General features: G+C 39.0%; 1 long non-coding RNA gene across 2 annotated transcripts in view; it reads left to right on the forward strand.

The window, feature by feature from the left end:
- Positions 1-22810, forward strand: part of LOC146766925 (uncharacterized) — a 49983-nt gene extending 27173 nt beyond the window's left edge. The window contains exons 1-2 of one of the 2 annotated variants that reach the window (XR_014956765.1): positions 1-20785; positions 21392-22810. The exon at positions 1-20785 is cut by the window's left edge and continues 27173 nt beyond it. This is a non-coding gene — a long non-coding RNA (uncharacterized LOC146766925). The remainder of the gene's footprint in view (positions 20786-21391) is intronic. The other variant, XR_014956766.1, reaches the window with a different exon arrangement.
- The last annotated feature ends 4502 nt before the right edge of the window (positions 22811-27312 follow it).

Here is a 27312-nt window from a genome sequence, read left to right on the forward strand (position 1 = left end):
CAGTCTGTGAACAAAGACTTGCTTTCTCATATTGCAGATTTTCAGTTTGCAGCCTGCTCCCCAACACACTATTAATTAAGGGCTGATTGTCTTTAATCTTCATATGGCAAAGGTTTTATAGTCTTGCTTTGTATAGAGCATAGCAGTTAAAGAATGAGCTGATCTCAGCTGGCTTGTCTAGATGCTTATGATGTAAATATACATCTCTGGAGAGGAGCTGGTTCTCCTCAGTTACACTGACATTGAATCAAAAGCCAGTTGTATCCATCACTGTTCAGATCAGGCCACTGAATATTTTACCAATAAGTAGAACCAAGCAGAACTAATGTGAGATAGGATAATTTTCATGTGACTTGCATTAAAAAAACCCTAAAAAACTAAACCCATAAAAACCCCCAAATCCCCAAACATACAATGTGTAGGGCTACCATGTTATCATTTCTCAGCTGCAAGATTAAAAGAAGATCAGATCATGAGAGAATTGATACTAAGGAAACTTGACTAATCATTTGTGACCACAGAGGAATTCTACTGGGAAGGGGATAGAGGGTAAGCAAAACCAGAAGAAAAGGAATCTGACTGACAAGGGTGGAAAATGGAGGAAAAATTCAAGCTTTCACACATGCCAACACATCACTTTCAACTGCTTTGTTTTTTGTAGTTGTTTCAGTTCTGATTAAGACTTTTGCTCCTCAGTGGAGCACTGGTAAGATTTCTTTCACTGCTGTGCTTAGTCATGTAGACTCTAATATGCACCTAGAGTGCTGCTTTTACCTTCATCAGGTCACTTACACGTGTGCTCTCTCATTTTTCTGTTGTGTTTTGCTCTCTGTCCATCCCTTGACCATCAATGCCACCCCAGAAGATCTTGGTTCCCATCCTGGTGCAGAAATCTTGTTTCTCTCTGAGCCATGACCATGTTACTACATCTTTTGTGAGCTTCATGTCAGTACATCACCACTAGCTGAAGTAATAGCAAGGTTCAAGTCACCTGTAGGTCAAGGAGGTCACATGCTTGTCCATTTCCATTACTTCACTGGAACAGAAAGAGCCCCAAGACCTTCAGGGAATTTCCTGCTCTGCATGAGATTCCTGGAATGTTGTCTGGGTGTGACTTCCATACTCTCTTTTGTACTGGCCCAATTTTTTCTTCATTCTCCACTATCCTTGATTTATTTCCCTTAAACTTGTAAACTGGAAGATTACAAGAAGACTCCAGCTTTCTAATTTCCGTACACCAACATTTAAACTGAACATCTGTGACTCAGTTGTACTGTTAATAAATATTTAAATGCAGGAAATGGGATGCTGTAGTGCTAGAGATAATATGTATGTTCACTCAGTTCTTACAATAAACATCTCTTCCACATCTCCTTTCCTCCCCACTGCATCTGCCATGATAGATAACCCCTCAAAGCTTTGCTCTCCTATAGAGAAACTGGAAAGAGAAAGGGGAACTAACTGCTCCATCTATCAAGCTTCCCTCTGGCCCAAATCTGTGTACGCTCCCACAGGGGATTTTAGTGGAAGCACATTTTGTGCTGCAGAACATGTGCTAGTTTACATCCTGTTTTCATTTCTGCAGAAAATCCACTTCCTAAACAGTAATGGGGGGAGTTTTTGTAATCTCTTGATGGGCCAGGCTGTATAAGAAGCTATGTTCTCTGAGCAACACAAAAACCTGGAGGCTTCAAATTGGCACAAGGTGCACTGGCTCTCTTGAGACTCACTGTTACTATGCACAGAGTGCTGTGCACACCAGCAGGATTCCCTCTGGAGACTTCATTAGGAAAAACAATTATTGATTAACCTGCACAGGAATATATACCCAGTACAGTACTTCCCGCTGATTCCTGCCCTTTGCCTCTCTGCTATCACTTCTAAAACACAAAGAAATGATACCTTACTAATGTCTAATTATTCACCATCTCCACTACCTTTGCACCATTTGGGGAAGCCATTTCCAGCACCACCAATCAATAGCCATATCACATTTCAGAGTATCTGGTACTACATCTTTCTTTCATCTTTATATTCAGCTCAATCATTTGACGAATTCTGTGGCCTGGTAGATTAATAGCTTCCTTTACTAATGTTAAGAGTTTTTGCTACTTTTATCTTGTCATCTCTAAAAGTCCAGCCAAGCATATGCTGAAAACTTGCTTTTCCCTAGGTCTTCATTAATTAAAAAAAAAAAAAAAAAAAGAAAAAAAAAAGAAAAAAAAAAGAAAAAAAAAAGAAAAAAAAAAGGCTAGGAGGATAATTACTTATTTTTAGCCAGTAGCAACTCTATAAGGTTAGGCAATTGTCAACGAAAATCTAGTTTAACCTACATATATTTTATTAATGACGATGAACCAAAATGAAGGAAAGAAAATCTTATTACTATTTCCCAAGGTCAATAATATTTGATATGAAGTTACAGAGAAACAGATACACTATTTTCCAATATGTACTAAACACTCTTCAAAAGCATTCTGCATTTCAGATGTTAAGATGTAAACCCTCCAAGAATAAAATCCCACTTGTCCTTCTCACTTAACCAGTCTTGTAACAGGTAAGTGAACAGATAAAGCATAATCTGAAATGGTTAATGCCAAAGCTTCTATATTAAAATGTATCAATGTGCTTGCTCATCACTCCTCTCTCACAAGGCACATAACTGTTTATCACTTGGGCTTAAACATTCCATGCCCCATACATGGCTAAGTTTGGACTTTTGTTTTTAAGAGTGTGGGTGAGTATATGTGTAAAGCTCTGCCAATTCTAGCTATTTACCAAGAATTATGGTAACAATTTTCTATGTCTCACAGGGCAGACTGTATGTACAAAACAAAATTAGAGAATGAGAGGAACACATGTCAAGGAGGAATCCTGTGCTGTCTCAAGAGAAAAAAAAAAATCCATCCAAGTTTGGCCAAGTTAAAAGTTTTTGATAGAAGTTCATAAATGCCATTTGGACCCTCCTGCCCTAGCACCTAAGTATCTGGCTGTGATATAGCTTTACACTTAGTGATTGTGCCCAGCTTTCTTAGAGTTCCTAGCACTTCTTGGCTCTATTGACAGCTCTTCAAACTAGAAAGTGGAAGAAATGGACATTCCTGGTGGAGCTAATTTTGGATCAGGTCAGGAACTGAATATGGGAGCAGCCTGTCCATTTTTCCTAAATTCCTGAATATAATTTTTCTATGATAGTTGGCCTTGATGATCTTAAAGATCCTTTCCAACCTTAACAATTCAATAACATTATGGTGACATTCAGAAAGAGGAGGAAAAAGATTTTTGGTTTTGAAAGCAGAAGGTCAGAAAGTATTTGGCAGAGGAATCAAATGAAATGGAAGTCCAGGTACTTGACTTATAATTTTGGGAACAACCCTTGTACTAGCTAGGTCCCATGCAAAATGGTATAGAAAATGAGTCTGCAAGTTCTCTTGCTGCTATTTTTTTTCCTTGGTGAAAAATCTTATTTCCATGATGTTAATGACTTAAAAATCTATGTGTCACCTCTACACTCATTAAGAGGAATGCAAAATTATGACCAGCCTCAGCATCCTTCTCACTCTGCAGGCTAACAAAGAGAAAACAGCACAATGGGTTGTACAGATTCTTATCTTCTAAATCTTATCCTAATATCAACAATATGCAAAAGAGTGCCTACTTTTATAGTTAAACAGTAATTAAATTTATTCTATCCCGAGTCAATATTGAAACTGTGGGCCTCATGGCATCTTGAAGCTTGTTGTTCTTACCTAGCACCTCTATTACAGTCCCTTTTCTGATTTTTGGCCTTCCACAACTCACCAAAATAATTACAGGGCTTTCATTTCCATACTGTTTGAGAAGGGCAGCTATAGAAATAAATCTGGCTCTTCATTTACTGTTCTCCTGCCCCCATCCAATCCCATTAAACAGCGGGAAACTATAGAGTTTATTTCATCACAGGATCTGAGTATTAAATCAAGAATTAAGGAGTTGTGGGATTCCTTTGTTGTATGCCCATTATTGGCACAGCTAGTGGTGGATTTGGTGTGGCACGTTACTCACGCTATCCCTGACTTCCTTGTGACCCCCAGTGTGCACACAGCAGTAATTCTGCCTTTTGGGCAGCAGGGAAAAGCCCAGGCTGCTCTCACCTAGGTAGGAGGAAAGGCAAGGCTGCCTGAACTGCGCTGCTTTGTTTGCACGTTGTTGGGTTTTTCCCTGGCTCTATTGAACCTTGTTTTGCTTTAGCCATTGTTCAGGTCTTGGCTGTACAGGAATTATGTTCTAGATCTCTATTTTTTCCTGTAATTTATTTGCCTTATCAGTAAAGATGGTTCCCTGCGGGACAGCTATATTTAGTTGATTTTGGATTTGTTTTAGTCTTATAGTGACAGCTGTGCCCTCAAAAGCAGCTTGTAAACAGTTCCATGGAAAGGCATAAAGCACTCCAGGGGCTCACCAGAAGAGGAAGTGGGCCACAAGTGTAGGACAGATAAGATGCTTAAGGGAATAAAAATAAAGTTTAACTACAGAGACCAACCATTTCAAATGAGATTATGATAAAAGGTGACATGAAGGTAGGCAAGGGGTTTTGGGGAACCTCAGAGATGAGCTTTGGGTGATGTGTATTAAAGAAGAAAGTGTGGTGCAAACAGACTATAAGAAAGCCAGGCCTATTGCTTCATGCAGAACAAGAAAAAAAGTGAGATTTCCACTTTGTTAAATAGTAGTGGAACAGTTAGGAGAGGAAAACAGCTCTTTAGCAAGCCGTTGCAAAAAGCTGGTTTAAAAATTACTTCATTAGCAGGATAGAACAATCCTGTTGGAAGGAGAGAAGCCATATTCTTGCCCTCAGACTCACATCCTTAGCTACTCCTGCTCTACTTTCCCATGTTTCTTGTGGCACACTGTGCTTCTTGGGAGAAGCCCCTGCAGATTTTCTGAGACCTCATCAGGATCAGCCTGGGCAACACCAAACATATCCATGGGCAGCTTCTCTACCACTCACTGTAGGAACTCTTTTCCCTGCTCATACAATGGCTCCCAAAAAACTTCAGGGAACTTCACTAAATTTAAAAGCTCTCCCACCAAAAGTGTCCAATATCTTAAAAACTGTGACAAATGAGGCAATATAATTCTAAAAACATCGGTTATTTTAGGTCCTTGTCTTTGCATTCTAATGAAGCTTGCAAAGCCTGTAGCAAATTATGTACCTTCTGCACATCTGTTATAAACACCAAAAGTACTTGGCTGCTGGTTCTTTCCTCCCAGTCTCTTTGATTTCCCGTACAAAGATTTGAAAGCATGCCTCATGACAAGAAATCCAAAAACATTTGCTACCTTCTTGGTAAAAGCTATTTGACCTGGATTCATTTTACACTTCTGATAACACTCTGCTAAGATTTCTCTGAACTATCACAATTAAGAAATGTTCCAGTAATGACAAGGGTGTTGTTCAAACATTTTCTGTCTTAATTCCCACAAATTTCTCAGAAGAAAAAACCCAATCCCCCAAAAAAGTAACACTTCAGTCTCTTATGAAGTTGGACTATGCACCTAGACAGATGGAAAGAGAATATGTGAGAGCTGTTACCTGCATTGGAGGCACAGATATATTTTTAAAGCAATCTGTATCATCAAAACCTTGGTTTACTTCAAGTAATTTGGTGATCTGTTGTTTTATATGTTGTCACATAGAGTTCATCCTGATTTTCAGCAAGGAATGACATCAAGCAGAGAGGAAAACTTTTCCAGAAAACTTGCTTTGTGGCCACCCACCCTTGGCTTTATGCACTTTTGGTCATTGGCCAATCTATCTGCATTTCAACAGGGCACTTGGTCATTTTGACCTATTAGAAAAATCTCCTTGAGGCTGATGTGATTTAGTTCAGGAAGATTTACAGAATTCACCCTTTATCTGTCAGCATGGTTTCAAGTAAAGTTTGGGGATTTCACCAAAGAAGGGGAGGAAGGTTAAGGTATGGTAAGGTATGGTACTGACCCAGGTATGCAAATAGTTACTGTCGTATGTAAACCAAAATTTTTTGACATTTTTCTGTGGCTGGTTTATTCTGGCTTGCACAATTATAAATACACAACATAAATGGTGCAGAGCTAAGAAAAATAAAATTAGATCCTGTTTTCTTTCTCTGTTGTTTTCCAGTGAGTTTGTTCCATTTTTCAGCATGAGAAAACCCTCAGCATTCCAGTGCTTTAGTTCTGCACACTGCTATGCCTTATCAAATGTTTCCAGCACTGCAGGTGCTCTGTGGCTTTCTGTACCCACTTTCAGGTACAGAAGGGACAGTCACTTTCAGTATGGATGGCCATAGGCTGAACAGCCCCTGTTTGCTCAGCATTCACTGGAGGCAATATAATTTATCTGTACAGTACCTGGCACCAGTTTCAATGACCAGTTTTCACTTGAAAAATGTTCTCAAGTGGACAAAAACATCTTAATGAAAAAAAAATGTAGTTCTCAGAAAGATGCTATAAGAAGACACATGTAAGGACTGTAGACAACTTGCACAAGACCTTTCATTTCACTTATCAAATGGTTTACCTGTGCTCAAGAATACCCAGAACACAGGTAAAAGTCTTGCAAATGCTAACTTTAGCCTCTTCTTACAGAAACATTTTGTCATATAGTTATTGTTTATAAATATTCTGTTCTTCTTTATTTCAAATTCCTCATTTCCAATGAAAGTTTTTCTCAAACAAATGTAAGCCACATCTGAGAAGTTGTTTTGTTTTGCCATACATAAGACCTTGAGATTAATTGCTTAATGCTTCATATGGGTAAAAGTAAACCACAGAAACCTGGCAACAATATTTGAGTTACTAATTCTCTTTTTCAAGCTATGTATTAATGCCAAGTAGCCCCCAAATTAGCACAGATTAAAAAGGAATCATAAACCATACTAACATTTAGTTAAGCACACTGACATTTCTGTTGCGTAATGGATAAAACCACAGCAGCTCCAGCTGAACTGTGCTGAAGCTGAGTGTGAATAAGCAATGTTCATCAATGGAAACATCCAAGGAACACAGACCACAGTGCTCTAAAGGCAGTTCCAAAGAGTTTGAGAGATTAAAGTTACTAGCATAGTGTGGCTCTGATCCCATACAACACACTAGCTATATCACAGACATGCAATTTTATGGTTAGCTGAAAGGGAGTAAAGAAAGTTTGCAGGGTTAAACTTCTATCTTGATAAAGGGTTGTAGCAGCTTTATACAAGAAGTACCCAAGTAATGGAGGGAATCTGTAGAATTTTTAAAAAATTTATATATTTGTCTTGAGTATGACAGAAGTCTTACAGAGAATACAATTAGTTTTCCTCAGTTTTCCTAGGCCTTTCAGTGTAATCACTCAGCTGCATTTTAAGTCAGTTCTAAGAGCATAAGCAAACCCTGTCCCCTAAACAAGGCTGTCACCTAAGCTGTGATTATTTCTGGCATATTAAGAATTAAATGGTCAGAATTCATACTTTAGATTTGATTATTTTTAGTCCTTGTGACACAGTTTCCCCCTCTCCTGTTACCCAGGAGACAGCTATCCATTGTTTTCTTTTGAAGAAAACCCAAAGCTGTGCAAAGCCATACAAAGCTAAGCCTCCTGGTGCTGTGTATTGAACACCTGATAGCACCCATTTTTGGCTTATTCTCCAAACATGCCATTTCTGCACAAAATAGGTTTACCTTCCTCCATAACCCCAAATATTTCCTGCCTTCTTTCCTCAGCTTTTGAGGCTAGGAACATACGTAATTCCAGTCATCCACTGATATTGTAAAGATTTTCCTTTGCCTTACAGAGGCTCAGTGAGCAGCAGCATCAATGGCAGACATTGCTCTGTTCTAGCAGCCTGTCCTGATTTCACGCACTTTCCTAACGGTGCTTTTCCTTCTGCCATCCAGGAAATTCTCTTAGCTAAAAGCCACTGCTGTATTTAATCTCCTTTCTTTAAGGATTAAACAGGTTACAAAAATCCAACAGAAGATGCATTGAGCCTTCTCTGGTAACCATGCTGTCATTTCCTGATCTTCCAGACGCTTACCTCTGGTTGTGGCTAGTTGCATAGCTAGATAAGAATAACATCTTTATAGAAGTATCCAGATCATCTTCTAGAATCATTTAGGTTGGAAAGGCATTTAAGATTGAATTCAACCACAAACCTAATGCTGCCAACTTCACCAAAAGGGATGAGCAAATATCCTTTTCCAGGTGCTCTCGAGTGCAGCTGGTGGTGATGATAGTGAAGATAAGGATTACAATTTTTGCTGTGCTTCTCTTCTAGTGAAACGGACATTTCATCATGGACCTCCCCAGACTCCCTGCTGTGCTGTTCCCACCTGCTATGCCACTAGAACTGACTGGAGTGTGGTTAGACAGCAGTTGGAAGTGTTCAAACTGACTGTTAAGCTTCCTGTGTGATTATTACTGAGTGATCTTCCACCATCACAGAAAGTGATGCCCTCCCCTGAAGGCCTTACAGACAAGGAGTGCAAAGCACCCAACGCTCAGGTTTCCTGCTGCCCTTCCTGCCTCAGAGTGTAGGCTGGTCCAGGCTGATGATTCACAGTTCCATCTATTTTCAGCATGGTTTCTTGGCCTTTTAAGTCATGGCACTACTTTTGCTTGTGTGAAGATACCTGCCTGATGTCTGCTCCCAGCAGTCTTTCAGCAGCCGCCTCACCGTACACTGCTTTGTTCCAGAGCAGGCTTCTCTCTGCACTCAGCAGCACACTGCACTCACCTGAGACAGACATTATCTTCTCCTTTGAGTGCAGCCCATTCACATCACAGAGTGCATGTTCTGTACAGCACGTGTCCTGGTGGGAGGTCTCCTATGGGCTCTCTGGGCTTGTTTGCTCAGTTTGCTGAGCTGCTAATTCTGTTTGATGCGGAGAACAGGCACAGCAACAAGATACACACGATGCCCTAGCACCAAGTCAAGACAGAGGACACCCAACAGAAGCTTTTGAAGGAAGTGAATATTTTGGCTGACTTCCACTGTCCAGGTCCATGTCAAGAACTGCTCCACACACTGATCTGACTTGAGGCACAAAGAGCCTTTTAAAGAGGTTTTATTGAAGTGTAAAATCCTCAGAACATCTTGGTAGAGATCAGTAGACAGTGATCTTAGTTATGATGGGCTTCAAATCAATTCTATGAACACCACTGAGTCTTAAATGCAAATAGTACAGAAAATAAGCTGAGAAGAGGTTATTTAGAGAGATCTGTTTGTTTCTCAACACTAGGACGACCACAGCTGTCAGGCAAAAATGATGTGAGTAAAAAAAACAGTAATGCTGAAATAAGCAGTGTCTAAGCAGACATTAGACAGCTGGATGAGCCACACCTACCCTGGGAACTGACCAGCAGATTTGCCTGTTTAATGAAGACCTATACAAAGCCCGATACAAAACCCCTATACACAACCTGCTGGGCTCTGTCTATAATGTATATTTTGAAGATGTTGTTTGTATAAAGTTATGGTATTATTCAATCTCACTATGAGCGATGCTATCAGCATCACATAAACTACTTCATATATTGCGAGTTTATAATTAAAAACTACTAACTTTTTTTGATGCTCAGTCCTACAAGAGAAATCGGACCTTGATCTTCTGTTTACAGAACAAACCCATTACATTAAATTTGCAAAAAAGAATAGTAGAGATCCCATGGAAGTCATTGGCCTGAACTAGCCAAGCATTTAGTCTTCTAGTGGAATCCTGAAAAGAGGATTATGGTACTAGCACACACCTATTAGAAGGGTAATTATGCTGAAGAAATTAAGCCACCTACACATGATGCCTCAAGCTGTTTTAGAGTTTTCTTGCAGTGTGCTTTAAAAGGCCATTGGCTGCATCCACTTTTTTTCCAGATGCAGGGGAAAAAAATGCATAGTCTCTTCCTTTGAGACTGTGCCAATCTAAACTACAGAGGTAATCATAGACCATAATGGCTTGAAATTTAGACCAACTTCAAGATGAGAGCACTGAGCTCATGTTCAGGCTGGAATTGTGACTCTGGTTGTCTCAAGTCCAAGGACAACCTACAGCTAGACTCAGTTCTTATACAACGTAAAACATTTCTAAGAGTTTCCCTCTTAATCTTTTAGCAAGAAGTGCTTCTCATCCCAGACTTATGGGGCATAACTGAGCAGCACAGGAAAGCTGTGCCAACTGACAGTGCTTAACAAGGGCAGAGCTCAAGCTTTGCATCAAGAAAAAGCTTTTAAATAACAAGTCCCCTTCTGCTGCAGCTGAGCCTGAAACTTACCTCCCTAGCTCTCCCTCTGCAGCATTCTGCATGTAACATTACAGAGAAAATTAAAATTAGAGCAACTTCAAAGGGAGCTTTTTTTTGGTTTTTTTTTTTTTAGATTAAGATACTAACTACTGTAGCTGTTTTAATAATCAGGAACCAATACCAAGAAAAGCTTTATTCTTGCTGGAGATATGCAATAAGGAAACATAGCACTAAGATTTTCAAGGTGTCCCTTTTCCTATAAAGATTAGAGTAAAATGTCAGTTTAAACCAAACAAAAACCTGCCCTCCCCTTCCTCCCTCCCAACTTCCATACTACAAACCCCAAACCTTCCGAGACAGAAACAAAAGCCAGAAGTCCCTGGAGCCTGTCTGTTGTTTCTGGAGGTGGGTCAGCTGGACATTGCCTTACTTCTGTTTCCAGTTAGCTGATATTTTTAGACTATTCCCACTTTGTGAATACTATTTGCTGAAAAGAGCACAAAGCTGCAGTAATATCTTATTATTATGTGTCCTAAAGCCCCTCAAACCCTGACAGAAAAAATTAATAGATTGAGTTTTGTTCTATACTGTCATTTTGGCAAACTAACATTTATTTATTATACATAATTACATTATTTATACATAGCAAAAATAAATTCTTTACATGTCCTCCTTATATCTAATAGTTTTTCTCTTGACTAAAGGACCAGTCCTTAAGTAACACCTGCTTGCTGACAGGAATATGACTTCAAAACCCAGAGAAAGCAAGGGCCCAAACCCATCATTAGAGCCAAGTGCAGTTTGTAATACTGTGGGTAGCTCTATTACACCACTGGTGAGGTTTGGCACAACTGAGCCTTCCAAGACAAAGGCAGACAATGAATCAAAGTAGATCCTCTGTAACAAGCTTAACATTTTAAGAGCAAAAAGCAAATCATTGGCCTTGAAGTGCAGCTCCTGCAGTCTCACAGCACACAGCCCATGCTCAGCCTCAGCACACTGCACAGTTTTCCTCAGCTGTTGCTCAAAAAGCAGAGCAGTGCAAACACACTTACCTGGCTGTCCGTGGGCTACAGAGGTCCTGGCACGGGCTGGATCCCCTTTATACTGCAGGCCTTCCACTGCTCCCTCTTCCCAATGTTCAAGTAAAGGAGAGCTGTTTATGCTACTGCACTGATAAAAATCACCTCTCAGGGGCCCAGAGCTGCCCTCATGGCTCATAAATTATATAGTTTTACTCTGCTTGGCACAGGCTTGAACCCTGTTATAATTTAGGTTAAAAGACAACACAAAGTTTCTGCCTTTTCAGAGCCCTTCGGCAGTTTTGCTGCAAACCACAGGGTCTGGTCAGGCCTCTACAGGTGTTCTTAATTAGGAGAAAATCCACGTAAGGTACAAGCCTTAAAGATATATGGCTTTTAAGCACAAGCCCTCAAAACTCAGCCATATCATACCATCATCTTCACTGAGTTATGCTTACAAAGAGCACAGATAAAACAGTGTTTAATCAGAACTGCTGCTTCCCTTTGCAAGCAAAAGATAATGAAATAGCTATCCTGCAGTATGAAAGCATTGAGTTATCTCATCCTAATGTGAGTGCATGGTTGAATCACCTTCCTGTCTTTGACTTGCTTTAACACTTGGATTTAAAAAGTACTTCTGTCCTTAGAGGTAAGAGTTTTGTATAAAAAAACAGCACGGAGAAAACAACATTCTTGCAGAATGTGATTATTTTTGGGGGAAAATCACCTGGTCTCTTATTTGCATTTTCAAGAAAAGACTTTACAAAGCAAAGATTTCAGAGACACAGCATGAAACCATGCATGGAAATAAATATACAGCTGTGGCCTGGATGGTCATTAATGATGCAGGATGTGAGGATGTATGGGAATAACATTCTTCATTTTGAAAGAGTCAGAGGAAAAAAAAGCCACTAGCACTTATGCTACACAGTGCCATGAAATATAGTAGACCCTTCCTTAATGCTGGATAAAATGAGACAGGCTTACAAAAAGCATTGTCACTGTCATACCCAAATGATTTCCAAAACAAGACCCCTGGTTTTCCAAGCACCAAATTTCCAGAGCAATCTGTCAAGGAATCTATCATATAAAGCAGCTGGAAGGTCTGGGGCCATAGACATTTGTCTTTTCAAAGGTCGTAAAGAATTGTCAGTGGAACATTTTCCTGCTCCCTAAATTTGAACAGCAAACCTGTTCTGTGGCTGAGTTGGTTGGACCTTAATTTTTGTTTGTTAGGGGAGTGAGGATCATTTATGGCCCATGGAAATACCCTACCAGGTTCTCTGCAGTGGGTCTGTGTTCCTGGGGCTCCTGCTGCAAATCACTCTGAAGATGTTGCAACGTTTCAGGACTCTTCAGATCACCAACTCCAGAAAAAATTCAGGAAGATGTCAGGATTGAAGGAGCCAGGTGAGGATTCCACCTGTGCAAAAGCAACATCAGCCGGTTATAAAAGGCTCTAGGACTGTGCTACCATATTTTGAGTGCTGTTATAATACCTGGGGCATCTCTGAAGGTTCAGGGATAACACAAGGCCTCTGTCTTTCCTAAATATTGGACTATGCCATCTAAATAAAATTTTGAGAGTCACGAAGGAAGAGGGAATGTTCATGCTCCTTTTGAACCTAATTTAGCTGTTATTCTGAACCATGTCCTATAACTGTCCCCTCTCTCTGTTAATGTTTATGGAAAGCCTAGGAACATTAGCTTTTGCCTTTGGGCTTCTCATCAAGATGTCTAAAGCATGTGAATAACTTTATAGAATCAACAGCTGAGCTGTGAGGAAATTTGGACCACCTGATAAGGTCCCAAAATAAAGTGATGCAATTTCTGTAGTGGATTTAGCAGACATAAACATGAAATACATTCATAGGCAAAGTCTTCCCAGAGAGAATCTCTGGGTTAGATTTTGATTGTATTTATCTTAGCTAATTTACAGATGAATTTAAGAAGGGTGGTTTTAATGTCTTTGTACTCCCACACATCCATGGCTATTTTCAGAACTACCCAGGATGCATTTGCATTGATTACAGTGCCCAAACAAGAGTCTGCCTTGGTACTAATGCAGAGCAGCTGGTTTTCAGTTGACTACGCATTGCTACAACTGCAGCCTGAACTGCAGCTGCCCTGCGGCAAATGCAGGAAGGGATGTTTTGATTTCCTGATTCTGGCCAGTGGATGTTGTAAAACAGAAGATATGGGATATGCAGTGAGCAGCATGCCCCTCAAACTGCTGAAATAGGCAGGTTTCAGCAGCAGATACTCAGGCTTGCCTACAGGATGCACTTGGCCATGATTATACAGCCACAGCATGGGTTCAGGAAAGGTGAGAAAGAATCAATGCACATCCCCGTCGGTGTCCCATAATATCAATACTGTAACATAATAATTTTTTAATTCAGCAGCTGTAGTTTTGAGGGCTTCTAAATGCTTGATGAACCTTCTTCTCCCTCTTTTATTCTAGAAACCCTCAGCATTCCCAGCCTCTAATTTAACACAACCTATCTCCACTGAATTCAGAAGTCCCCTGGATGGACTTGCTAGCTTAGTGTTGGTCAGTGTCACTAGCTGAATTAGGAACCTTCATTTGGTGGTGGAACTGCTTACCAGTGCTTTTCTGGAAGTGTATTTTTTGTTCTGGATGTCTAGAAAGTCCTCAGCATCACCTCAGATGTGATGTGCCAAATCGACATTAATTTCCAAAAAGTTCTAATATGAGAGACAATTATGTCAAATAAGACTCTTGGCTGAGGGAAGCTGATGTTATCATTTAAAAAAAGATCTGGCAACACCACAGTGTTAATGATATGAAAAGTAAATAAGCACAGGAGATAATCCAAAGATGCTGAGTTGGGCAGGAAATTATTTCTAATATGAAGTAAGTCTCTCTTTTATAATAGTCACTCCACCAAAATGGATGCATTTAAATTGCTGTTATGTGCCCTTATTCATTGCTGTTTACAGAATATTAGTTTAAATGCAGAGTTCATTTAATTCTGACTAGGTCAGTAATTCTGGTAATGCACAAGGTCAACCATTTGCTTTAAGAGGAATAAATGCTCAATTACAAAATAAAATAATTTTCTTTTTGTGATTTCATACAGGCATAAAAATAATCATGACCCTATGCAGGCTCAAGTTGAAAAGTTAGATTCCATGAAAGCTTAATTTGAAGTCACGACAGTTCCTCGTGCACTACAAAATCTGCCACTGCTATGAAACAAGACCCTATTTAAAACCCACACATGTCTATTCTCAGCAATAAAATTTGCAGATGAAAAAATTAATTATTATTTGATTAACTGGTAAAATGTGGTGGTATAAATAATACCAGATAATCAGATAATTTCCTTTTTCCACTGATAAATTTTTGATAAAGTTACTTTAGTACCAATTGTCTACAAATAGTTTTGATTAGGGCCTCCATATTTTCAGTCAGTGGTTCCACTTTGAATTGCTGTACAATGAATAAATATGATTTTAAACTTATAGTGAGAATGTCACATATACAAACAATTGTTCCATTCACAAAATAGATGATGAAGCTGGCTAGGTGTGTCATTGTTCAGCTTTTTAAAGTGGTTAACTTGCTTGTCATGCCTTTACAAACAGAGAAATGGATGCTTGATTTTTTAAAAAATATCTTAAGCCTATTTTGTAATATAACACAAAGAATTCTTCTTTAAATCTGCTAGCTTATAATATCATGCAATCCAATTACATCCATTCTCAAAGGGTTCGATTCAAAGCTTTGAAATGAATGCCAATCAGTTTCCTTATTATTTCTTAATAAATCACAGTGTGATCAGTGGGTTCTCTGAGACACTTCTGTGTTTCTGCATCCTCTGTAGAGAATGCAGTGGAAGCCAGGTCGATGTCCAATTTGGGGCATGGCATGAGAAGTTAATGCAGACAAGAAAACCACAGAAATGAAACCAAACTGTTGTCTGAAAAAGGTGGGAGTGGATTTAGGAGTGTAGCTTTGTAAAAGAACTTCCATTTCAGGGCAATGGTGCCAGTGTGCTCACTAATGTGAACCCTGGCAGAGAATCTGACAGCTCTGCCTGGCCATGGGAAATGACAGGAAGGCCTCCCAAAACTGTTCTTCAGATCTCTCACTGAAGAAGTGGTATGTTTATTTCTTCAGGTGTATGCTATATTTAAAATAGTAATACAGTTCTTTCAGTTTTGTAAAAGAGAAGAAAAACATTCAAATTAGGGATTTGTCCAGCAAGGCAGGTGATCTCTTTTCTGGTTTTAGCAGAGACACATTAAAGGTGCACAAATAACCCAGCAATTTTTCAACTACAAAATAAGTTTAGTAGTGCAGGCAGAGCAGAAAAATGCCACATGACATGTATCTATTTTATTGTGATGGTGAAAAGAAACGGGAAACAAAATGAACTGTGATACGCAAGTAGGGACTGAAAGCATGTCTGGGGACACTACAGTGGAAAAGGACAAGCAATTGGAGAAAAGAATATGAAGGAAGAGAAATATGAAGTAAAAAGCAAATAGAAGCAGCTAGGAAACAGCCTGGTACTTTGATACAGATAATAATTTACAGTAAAGGTAAGTATGAAGTCTTATAAAATACACAACTACAATGCAAAAAAATACTCTTACAAAACTTGTTTTGTACAGATGCCTATGGTCCTGAGTCCCCTAAAATGTAGTTAAGGTATATCTCCATTTAAAGGCCAGAAGGGCTCTCCTAGTCTGGCTTCCATATACAGTGAGCCTCTCATCCAGCATTCACTGTGTGGAGCACAGTAACTGTGCAAAAGGAAATACCTGGCATTTTTTAAGAATCTACATTTCTCCCATATTCTCTACACCTTCTTGGAATATCCAAATCTTTAATTTATTGAAGGCACTAAGTATAGTTTCTGCTTTCATGTGGGCAGAGATCAGTCTATGTGTGCTTAGAAGAGTTGCCAAGAACTAAACTGTCTTTGAGACTGACTTGCTACAGTTTTCAGTTTAGGCTCAAAACCTTTGTAGCTGTTATTTTCTTCATTTAACACAAGCATTCAGTGATAACCTGTGAATCCAATTACAACGTCTTACTCAGAAGTTTTTGGTTTTCTTTATTTATTTATAAACAAACAAAAATGTTCCCTGAAAAATGTAAAATACCTTTTAATTTATGAATTCATTTGAAGAGATGCCATCATTCTACTTACTACCCGTGTGTTAAATTAGTGCTTTTCAATTAATAGACTTCACCAATGAGCCTCAAGGACTTTGTTCCTTCCCTGCACATAATAGGACTTCCTACCTTCCTTTCTATCCTAACTAGAAAAGCGAAATCATTGCTGGTGTTTGGGCTCTAGGCAGTTTTTGGCCTCAGTTTTTATTCTCACAGTTTTTCCTCCCCCCAGTGCAGAGGCAGTGACTGTGCCCGTGGCGATCCGACGTGCTGGTGCCTGTGTGTGCAGGAACCTCTCCTTGCCAGGGAGGCTCTGCCTGGGCACCGAGCACAGGAGTGGTGATCACACAGTGAGCTCAGACTGAACCCAGCAGCGCAGGGTGGTGTTCCTCCTCCTGGAACACATCACGTTCCCATCATCCATGGATTTTTATCATTATTTAACCCCCAGGCTTCTTAAAGTTGGAAGAAGGGAATTCACAAGCGGGTGACAGTATTGTGTCCTCAGTTTAATTTTGGACATAGAACCAAGTTTTGAGGTTTGAGAAGGAACCTTCTTCCCTCAAGTTTGCGTCCTGTTGATCTTACTCCTTTTGCTACTTCAGCTGCAGAAGCCAGAGTAGTTTTATTCCTATAGTCTTCTTGGAATTATGATATTGCCCCCTGAAAACTAATTTATATTGGTTAAAATTATAGAAGCCAATGCATTGTTTGTCACCAGACATTCAACTTTTGACATGTTTGCATTACACCAGTCTCCAATATTGACTTACAATATTATAGTTCCTTTGGAGTTAAGAGTAGTTTATTTATTGAATCCTACTCCAATTTGGTGGATCATAATAAAGGGGAAAATACTGATCTGCATTTAGAAATATGTATATGACTCTTCTGCTTATGTTCCAGTGAGGACAGTGAAAATCACAAAGGACTGAAAGGAACAAATAGGAGGCTACGAATCCCAAGAATTTACTAGATTTTTATTTGTAAAATCTTACAAGCTAAGAGGGGCTCTAAATGCTCCACTGACTTCCAGGGAGATGCATTAAGTGTTTATCAGATATTCCATTCAGAGCACTTTCTTGTGTAAAAGGGATTATTTTGTTTGTGAAAATTTTCAGCTATTAGGTGAATTGTTATTATATGTCCTTCTCTAGTGCCTGAAACTGTTGGAACTTGCATTCATTCTCATAGTCAAAATGATGTAATGAGAAAACAGCTAATGTTCTTAGTTTTTTAAAGGAACTAACATGGAAAGTCTTGGAAAACAAATTTTGGTAATTAACAAGTTTGCTGACAAAAGCTATTTGTGTGTTGATGGCAAGCTGCTTCCGTACTGTATTTTATGTGCAGATGAAACTGCATGTAGGTACCTTCAGAGCTGAAACATGCCTGATATGCAGCACCTTTCCTATCTTTTGGTAAAGTGCCTGAAGGGCAGGATTGAAGAGAAATTGCTTGGATATGGATACCGACCTTCAAGGGTAAATCTCAAGTACAAGGATAATTTATACCCTCTTTTAGGAAACTGTGTTGTGAGTCGTTTCTATAGCAGGGTAATGTGATGGAGCACAATGCTGCTGCTGAAGCTGAGATATCCCTTAGGTGGCTATTGAATCCATTAGGCTCTGAAAATTGCAGCTCACTGATTATTGACTTTGCAACAGTTTAGTGTGTGCATGAAGCTTTCACTATCAAAAAAGCTTTGGCGATTCCACATTAGAAAGTAATTTTCCATATGGCTTACTGGGAATTTAGGCACATAAACAGATACTCAGCAGTGATAATTAATGTAGTTTATTGAACAGGTTTCAGATTAGGGACATAATTTTCAGAGCTTTGTCAGTTTCTGTCTGAACATAGTGTTTATGTGCCTGGGAATTTGACTTTTCCTCTTGTATTTTATTTTCCTTTGTTCTCCATTTTGATGATAAAAGGTAAATGCAAAGGTAGGATTGTGCTGATGCTGTGGAAACATACTTCATTGCAGTTTATAGACAGAACCTCTGCAAGAAATTATGTTTATGTGATCATCTCATCTTGCCGCAGATGTTTTAGATTAAGCTTCTTCCTACACAGTCTGCACAAAGTACATGAGCAGATACTATAACGCTGCCTAGAAAATTGATATGGAATAGAAGCTGATGTGAAATTACAATGAGCAATTTAAATGTAGACGTGGCGATATCCAGTTGTTGGCACTTAAATGTTTATGAGCAGACGAGGAGCTGGAAACAACAAGGACCTGCTCCATAACCAGGTCTGCTGGGTGTCCTAAGTGGATATAAATATAAATAGCAACATATGGGCTATGGATTCATTTGTACTCTAAACAGTTCTGCAACATCTTTCTTTTGATAGAAGGAAAACAACCAAGCACAGCAAGTTTATGATACTGTGCAAATCTGTCACAGGCAAGGAAAACACAGCCCCAGCCTCATCTGTTCTGAGCCTCGTCCAAAAGGAGAGGGGGTGGGCCTGCTTGGGAATTGCAGCTGTGCACATCCTGTCCAACATCCTCAGGGAAGCCCAGGCCAGCAGGACTGCATCATCAGGGAGCTGTGGCTGTGCTCTGCCAGAGCCACCTGGCAGGACAGAGTCCCTGGTGCCCCGAGTGCTTCCTGAGCTGGCACCCAGCTGGGCAGGAGCACTGGCACTGTCCCTGATGTGGCTCTGGGGAACACATTGTCATGTCACATCTGGGGGTTTTGTCCTGAATTTGGCCTTCAAAGATTATTTGGGTTTGTGTTTTCACCCCTATAGATTTCCTCTCTCCTTTTCTCCCCTGCTTTTCTTTAGCTTTGGTGTTTTCTTTTTCACGCTTTCATGTTAAATCCAGCACTTCAAGTTCATCTTTTTTAGTAACAGGGGATGTTTCCCTGGTTAATGAAGGTCATGGGTAAGGTTCCAGGATTAGATATTGTTAAAAGCTGCTCTGCCAAGTTCCACATAAATAATTCCCAGTAGATTTCTCTTCTAGTGCTTGTCATGCTAACATAATTTCAATTCAGAATTAAAGACAAATGTTATTAGAACTCAATGAAGCAAATGCAGGAAAGGATCATTTAACATAAAACTGATAAAATTGACAGTAGATTACAGGAAATTTCTAGTATGAGCTATGCAAATGTTGTAAGTTTCTGCATTTATAACATTTCCTTTTGAATCTGAAGGTTTGATGCATTGATTTTATTGGTAAACAGATTTTTTTTGCTTTTTTTTTTTTTTTTCCCAATTTGTAAGGATCCTCAAAACGTAAATGCTCTTTTATGTATAAATTTTTCAGCTTATGAACTAAAAGCATTTTTATATATAATTCATAATAACAGAGAGAGAATTTTGAAGAGATTTGAACACTTAAGTGATAATATACCACTGTAAATTCAAAATACTGTGGTAATTTGTAAAGCTTGTTGTGGGCTCAAGATAATAATTGTGTCTTCACCTAAGATTAATAATACAGGCAGAGACTCTGGTAACACAGAATCTGCATTTCAGTGACTAATATAATCCAAACTCTGCAGTGACTAGTCTCATCCAAAAAAGGTCTGTTCTTTGAAGTCAGCAGATACTGGGTTAGACTTTAAAGGGAATTAATACATAATTACATTATAAAAAGGTGAGGTTCCTTTTAATTTTTATATGAATACCTCAATGACCATCATGGATTCCTTTTATTTTTTTTGGTGTTTCTTGGGGTGGGGTGGGGCAGGCGGAGGAATAAAAGATAAAAGTATTCCTAGTGGGGGAAAATGATTTCCATCATATGAAACATTTCAAGGTTTCTACATCCCTTTTAGATATGAACCAGTGTGAAAAAATTTTAGATTTTCAGTATATGAAATGCAATTTGGAAAATGCTCTCAAGCTTGAAATAGCTAATTTAAGAAACTTTAATGGCTTTTTTTATTTTGACTCTGCTTTAATATGAAATATATTTCAGATTTTTATTTTACTCTATTAAATCCTAGGAATTGGTCTGTATCGAAAGAGATATAAGCACGCATTTGAAGAAGTGCTTAATAGTTTTTCATAGGACAGATCTGGCTTTCTCAGTAGCAGCTTTGCTATCACATTCTGGTTAAGCTGACACAGAGAAACATAAAGATACCTCTCATAAGAGCAAGAAGTTCTTCTGGTGCTCCTGAAATATCTCATCCTGGCTACAAGTTTTAGAGGAGCTGTACAACAGCTGACGCTGCTGCTTCACCTCATCAGACAGGACTCCTCATCTCCCACAAAGCAGCCTGTAAAAGCCTGTGAGGATTATGGGCCAGGATGCAGATGCTGCTCTTTCATGGAAAGATTTATGCTGGCAGAACTCACTTGGATACCTTTGAAGAAGAGCAGCTGGAAAAACAAGGTGTCTAGGTGAATTCTTGAATTTCTTCCAGAGACAAAGTGACCCAGACTGATAATCTGTGCATTCCTACAGTGGCAGGAAAACACATACATATGTCCCAGCAATAATTGCCTCTCCCAGCTTTACATATTTTTTCCTTCTATTCAGACTCATAGGTGATACTGTTTAGCAGGCACAAGACTTTGATCTTTCCCAGAGTCTAAAGGTTTCAAACTCTAAATCCTAAGAATGCTGCAAAAGTCATTAAATGAAATACTGAAGTTCTTCAAATCAAAAGATGTTGAGGTTCTACTTCAATGAATTCTCAAACTGTTATCACTTGCACATAATCCTTTTTAATTGTTCTTCCAATTGCTTGTGAAAATTCCAATTCAGAAGGGGTATTTTTGGCCTCACCCAGCTTAAACTGTTCCTTTAGTAATATTTATGCAAAGTATTAATTACTAAATTGAACTTGCGAACATTTAAAAAATGGTTTCCTTGTCTCTTTGAAAGCATTTCATTGACAGCACAATTTCATTCATTAAAAGCATTGAAGCATCTCAGGATACCTGCATATTTATTTTTTCCCTTGAGCCCTAGCTGAGACACTAAATCTTATGCTTTCTTTTCAGATTTTTGCTGCTCCATGGAGCAGTCAGTCAGGCTGTGAATCCTCTGCAGTGCTCTGGGGTTAAGGAAGATGGTGTGAAAAAGAAGCCACAGAAAGAACACCTGTGCAACTAGCAGGAGGAAATATTGTTTTGGGAACACAAGAACTAATTGCTGTATGTTGTGGCTGTGTGGAAAATTAGATCACCCTAATTTTTCATACTATTTTAAGACCAGGTAACTAATCACAAACCAGTAGTGTAATAAGGTCAGAAAGTTTTTGTGGGGCTGTTAGACAAGTCATAGGCACCTGTACAAGAGGGAGAGCTCTCAGAATGTGTGAGCTCAGTAAGGAGGAGCTCAGCAAGGTTTTTGCTCAATATCCTACCATATCAACACTTCATTTTGTGCATTTTCTGATTAATCATAAAATCTCATCCAGCTGACTTCCAAAGCCAACTGGGTCAGGTAGTCCTTAGACACAGAGCCTCTCCCTGTCCCTCTCCAATAGAAATTCTTCAGGAAATGTCTGATGTAAATCATGCCAAGGTGCCACCAGGCTGAATTTCTGGCTAGAATTTTAGTATTTCTCAGGATTTGACTTGTTCCTTATAATGACAGTTATGCAAAACCTCTGCTCTACCTTTTCTCCTTGCCATGTAGAAGTTTGAACACTACTGTATCTTACTGGATTATTTTATTTTTTTTTTCTCTTTTCTTCTATTTTAATGCTGTTTTGACAGCCAGTCAATTTTTTACCTTCCTTTGAAGAAACTACTCAAAAGGGCAGGAACACATGACCTAACTTCAGGGTTGGTAAAGGAGAGGTATTTTTAGAGTAAAGGGAACACAAAAAAGAACTGTTTTATTTACTGTAAAAAACTTTGGAGGTCCTTAGCTTTGAGGCAGGCTGATGGCATGTCTGCCACACTCATGACAGACACTTCAAAGTGCAGAGACAACTTACAGCACTTCAAGGAATTTCCTGCTCTGCAAATAATGCTGCAGAAGAAACACTCAAGTAAAAGCATCACAGCATTGCAGAAAATCCAGGTGAGATGTTTAACAAACCTTCCAGTTTTATGAAGTAGGGGAATTCCATTTGGAGTGTGGACTATTGGCTTTAACACAATCATTCATTGGGATAAGAGAAGTAGAACTTGCTCTGTAGGTTTGTAATTGCTGAAATTAATAAGTGTGGCTCATCACTCTCTGCAGTACTCTACCATTTTACTGTGCTCTTTTATCTCAATTACTTTCTATGTGTGTCTTACATTCCTCTATTAAACTTCAGTAATTGTAACACTGTGGTAATAACATTGACATACTGAGGATTATATGATGGACTATTTTACATTACTCTGACTGCCTTATTTACATTATAATTATTAGTGTCTATATAAATGTGATTCATTGAACTAATAAAGTTTTCAGACAACTGCCATAGCTCATTGATTTTTTTCTGTGCAGAAATTTACCTTGCACTCTTAGTTGGATTTCCCTTCACTTTCAAGGCTGGCATTTGGACAATAAAGACCTTCCACTTTAGCCCCATAGAAATGATATTTAAAACCTCATTTTATCTTGATTTCGTTAGACTGACAAAGCAAATGGGAAGTACCAAAGTCATATTTTCTCAACGGATCTGTTCTTTTGTTCAGAAGTACTGCCAAAAGCACCTTTCTCATTCACCCTGAAGAACTGATGACCAAGTCATGATTTTTTGAGATTAAGCAGTTAACACTCTGAAATCTTGGTGTGGTTCATTAGCCATGTGGTTCTCCCCCAGAGGAATTTGGGCAATGCCTTTGAAATGGCACAATTCCTTCAGCCTTTCTCTATCTGCAGAGCTGAATGAGTTCATGCCTCATGTGCTGTGTACCTTGTGTATCCTGCAGGGGCCAAGTCTGCAGCCAGTCCTACCATAATTTAAAAGTCAGTTAAGAATGTGGTAAGTGAAGATAAAATGTAATCCAGATTATAACCCCATGATGTTCAGGTCTTCTTCATTTACGGGGTTTTAGTAAATCCTTCAAACTCCACTTAGCACACCACCAGCTTATAACTTTAAAAACTACACATAGTAGATTTTGTGATAATAAGATTGAGATAAATAACAATTATCAAAGAGATAGGTAAATATGGACTGTAAAAAGTTAAATCTGTTTGTGGTTCTCCTCCTGCGCCCTGGTCTAAGACAGATCAGTTGTCAGCCATTTCATAGGAGATTGAGATTTTTCCCTGGTGGAATGCAGTTGTTTCCAGTTTTTTTTTTTTTTTCCAAGCAACTGTGATAAGGGATTTCACTCCATCTCTCTTGTTTCTCTGAGCATTTGTTGACATAAGCTGTGTACAGCACTGTGGGTTGGGATAATAGTATGTTATATTGTGTGTTGGCCCTTTGTCCTTGGCATACATTGATTTCTTCTTCCCCGAGGTGACCTTCATATCCTGGCTGTGTTGAGCACGAAGAGTATTTATTTCAGACTCCTTCCCTGCATGCTTAGCTAAGTCCTGCTGATGCTACCAGAAATTATAGAACCACTTGTCAGGGGATCCCAAATTGCAATGGCTGTGGGTCAGAGATCCCAGTGCTGCGATTCCAAGCTGTGTTAGAACCCACTTTTGAAGCTTTTAGTTTTCCAGTGTCTGACTTACATTTCAGATATTTATTCCAGCTGCTGGAAACAGTCATAGCCTGTGACACCACCTGCTGGGTAATATCTCTGTGAAACGTTTATCTCGCTGTAATCACTAGTGTTCATAAGGGATAAAGGACAATGTAATTTAAATGAGGAATAGAATTTAGAACCATCAAAGGTCTGTGTTAAGTTTTTGCTCTTTTCGGGGTTTGATACTTTGTCATTAGTGGCACATATTCCTTGCTCTGCTTATTGGTACCAAGACTCATGCAATTACACTCCCTATGACTTCTTCTAACTAACCATGTAGAGAAAACCTGCAAAAAGGATCTTTGCACAGACAGTGACTGGTAAACTTTACTGTAGCAGAGATTATACCCTGCAATAGTAATATCAAGATGCAAAGCCTTGTTTTTAATGCAGACAGTTCTGAATGTAGGGGCAAACAGTAAGAAAAATGGCTTTCAAAGCAATTATTTTGGAGACCAGGGAATAGCTGTGGTATACAAAGCTGATTTATCTGTTTCTGTCCATACCACATTAATGGAGTACTTTTGGTATCTTCTCAGTGGAAAGAAAAATGGATGAAATAAGAAATCAGTCAGCAGCCATAGGGAACTGGTATCTAGGTCTGGAACTCTAATTATACTCTAGGCTTAAATGATTTGCATTTTTACTGCAAAGTAGATTGTGGATAAAAAGTTAAAGTCTAAATCCAAAGTAATACAGAACCTCTTTTTCAGGCTTTGATTCAAGAATCTGTGTTTGTGACTGCGTAAAGACTGCACAGTCATTCCCAGACTACATTGGAAAGGAATGGGAAACAATATAGCTCCTGAAATGTTAGCTTCCAAATAGGAAAATGCCACAGATCTTCAGTTCAATCAAAGAGGAGAACCATGATTTGATCCCTTTTTGTAGTGCCTCAAAGGGATATGAGGTATAACTGTATTAATATTATGAACAGAAGGTTGTCAAAAGGTCTGGAGTGTTTGAAAGGCCAGTAACCAGGGTGCTGGTAAAATCCACCACAGGATATTAATCAGATTTCTAATGCTTCTTGCTACCATCTGGGCAGAAACTAGGCAAGATTCTGATGGAAATGCTATCTATTCCTGGGTCTGCTCGTCCTTGAAAAAGAAGCTGTCAATTACTCAGTAATTCAACTCAAAGTTGCTTCTATTTCTCCCAGGTGATTCAGACATGGTGGAATAAATCTGCCCCTCTTGCAACCAAAGAGATTTGTTGTGCACTATAAAGTGTTGTGAAGCTCTCCAGAAGAGAATGAATAAAGCAAATCTGTAGAAAAGCTAGTGCTCCCCAAGGATTTATTCTCTCCACATTTAAATATCCTCTTTTCATAGTGCTATCTAGTGCAATATGCAGCCCACCCATGAGTAAATATCAGAATGCTGCACTGAGACCTGTCAGTTCTGGAGTCTCAAAAACTGCTGCTTTCAAGGCAGCAGCTTACTGTCCATCCTGAGCTATAAATCAAGAAAGGTGCACATCCCACTTCTTCACAAGCTCAGATAAGGAAATCAATTTTGCTTCATGAAAGACAAAACTGCTGGTCTGGAAGATTAATGAATAATTCCAGTCACTTTATAGCAAAAGAGTCTCAGTGATTGATCCCAAACCAGACAAAAGCCTTGTCCTGCATCACAAAGCTGGGATTCTGTACAATGGGAAAAGGAGAAGGATATGTAATTTGCGCATGTCACTAAAGTGCTACACATCCAATATAAGTAGCAGTTTATGCAGGAAAGTCTGAGAAATAGAAACAACCAGTGCTGGTGAGCTGGAGGATAAAAGCTGGAATGCTTATCCAGTGCAAGGATCTTACTTGCTTCACTTCCTTAGTCTAAACCAAGCCCTAAACAAAGATTTACCACATTTGAGCAAGATACTTAAGTAGATTCTCTGATTATATCTGACAATTATTTTTATCTAGACTATTTTTCTGTGAAGATAAACTGCAATTAACTGCAAAATTTAAAATACATTGACAATGTAATTATACTGCAGATATTTCTGCAGTGTTGGTAGTGTCCTTCTGAACAAAGTGATCTTTCAGGACTGTTCATTTGAATGTCTATTTTAAATAAAGAAATAGGCAACAAAAATAATTAAAGAAATGGATGCAAAACAATAATTTAAATAAACATTTTACAGGAATGCCATTGGGCTGTCACCTTCATGTTTAAAAATATGCAGTAAAGCCAGAACATCAGAGTAATGCAATTGAGATATGGCCTGCAAATGGAGCATCTGTAAGTCATATTTCAGGGGAAAAAAAAACAACCCAAAAACTAAAGAAGAGCATTTAATTTGCACTAGAAGCAAGCCTTAGCTGTTGTTTGCCTGTGCTAATTTGGTTTGTTGGTATTTACTTAAATCTGAAATGTTCTGATCCAAATCTTAACTTTCCCACAACTGAGAGTATTGCTTTATTCTTGTGGTTTTTATGTATTTGCCACATCAGTCAATTCTTCTTTGAAGTTTCCTCCTGCTAAACTCATCCTGTGAAGACAATTTTGCCCTCTATCACTCTGTGAATCTCACAGGCAAAATTTTTAGCATCATCTTGAAATGTCAGCAAATATATAAGGCATGGAAGAAAATCTTTGGGTAAGAGAATGTGCTGGATAACTCCATTCTCATGTTAAAAGGATGCTATGACTTACCATAACATACATTACCATGACTTATGACTTACCATACCTGTAAGTCAGAACTGGCAACAAATTTTTGGTTTTGTTCCTGTGAAAAATAGGTTGATTCTGTTAATTCTATGTATTACTTTATCATGGGTCAGTTGTCTTGTAAGTGCTGAAAAGGCTGTGTAGACTATTTCCCGCACCCACGTTGGTGCTATGATGTTTCCTCACTTTCCCTGGTTTTCCTTTCAGAGGGGAAGAGCATACGTTGAGTTATGGGACAGGTGCAAGAGAGCATTCATCCAAATGCTTTGAATTAGAGCGCAAGTGACCACAGGGATCCAATCAGATTTAGATGGTTTAAAGACCATTCATCACTTAGAGCCTTACTCTGATGCTGCTGTAGCTTGAGTAAGTGGGAGGATGGCCAGGGAAGAGAGGGGAATAAGGCACTGTGGTTGATCTGAGTCAAGTATGCCTAAGGTTAAACAAAATCCTGCTACCTGGGAGGACACCTTAGGCCACGCTTTGCCTGGAGCATACCAGGCTGCTGAGGAGCCAGATAGAATCTAAAAAGCCACACCAGGCTTCCTAGAGGTGTCCAGTGTGCTTGGGCTTCCATTTTCCACACATTGCATTTAG

This window comes from Lonchura striata, chromosome 7 (assembly GCF_050655825.1).
Source record: "Lonchura striata isolate lonStrDom1 chromosome 7, ASM5065582v1, whole genome shotgun sequence".
Classification (NCBI taxonomy): Eukaryota; Metazoa; Chordata; class Aves; order Passeriformes; family Estrildidae; genus Lonchura; species Lonchura striata.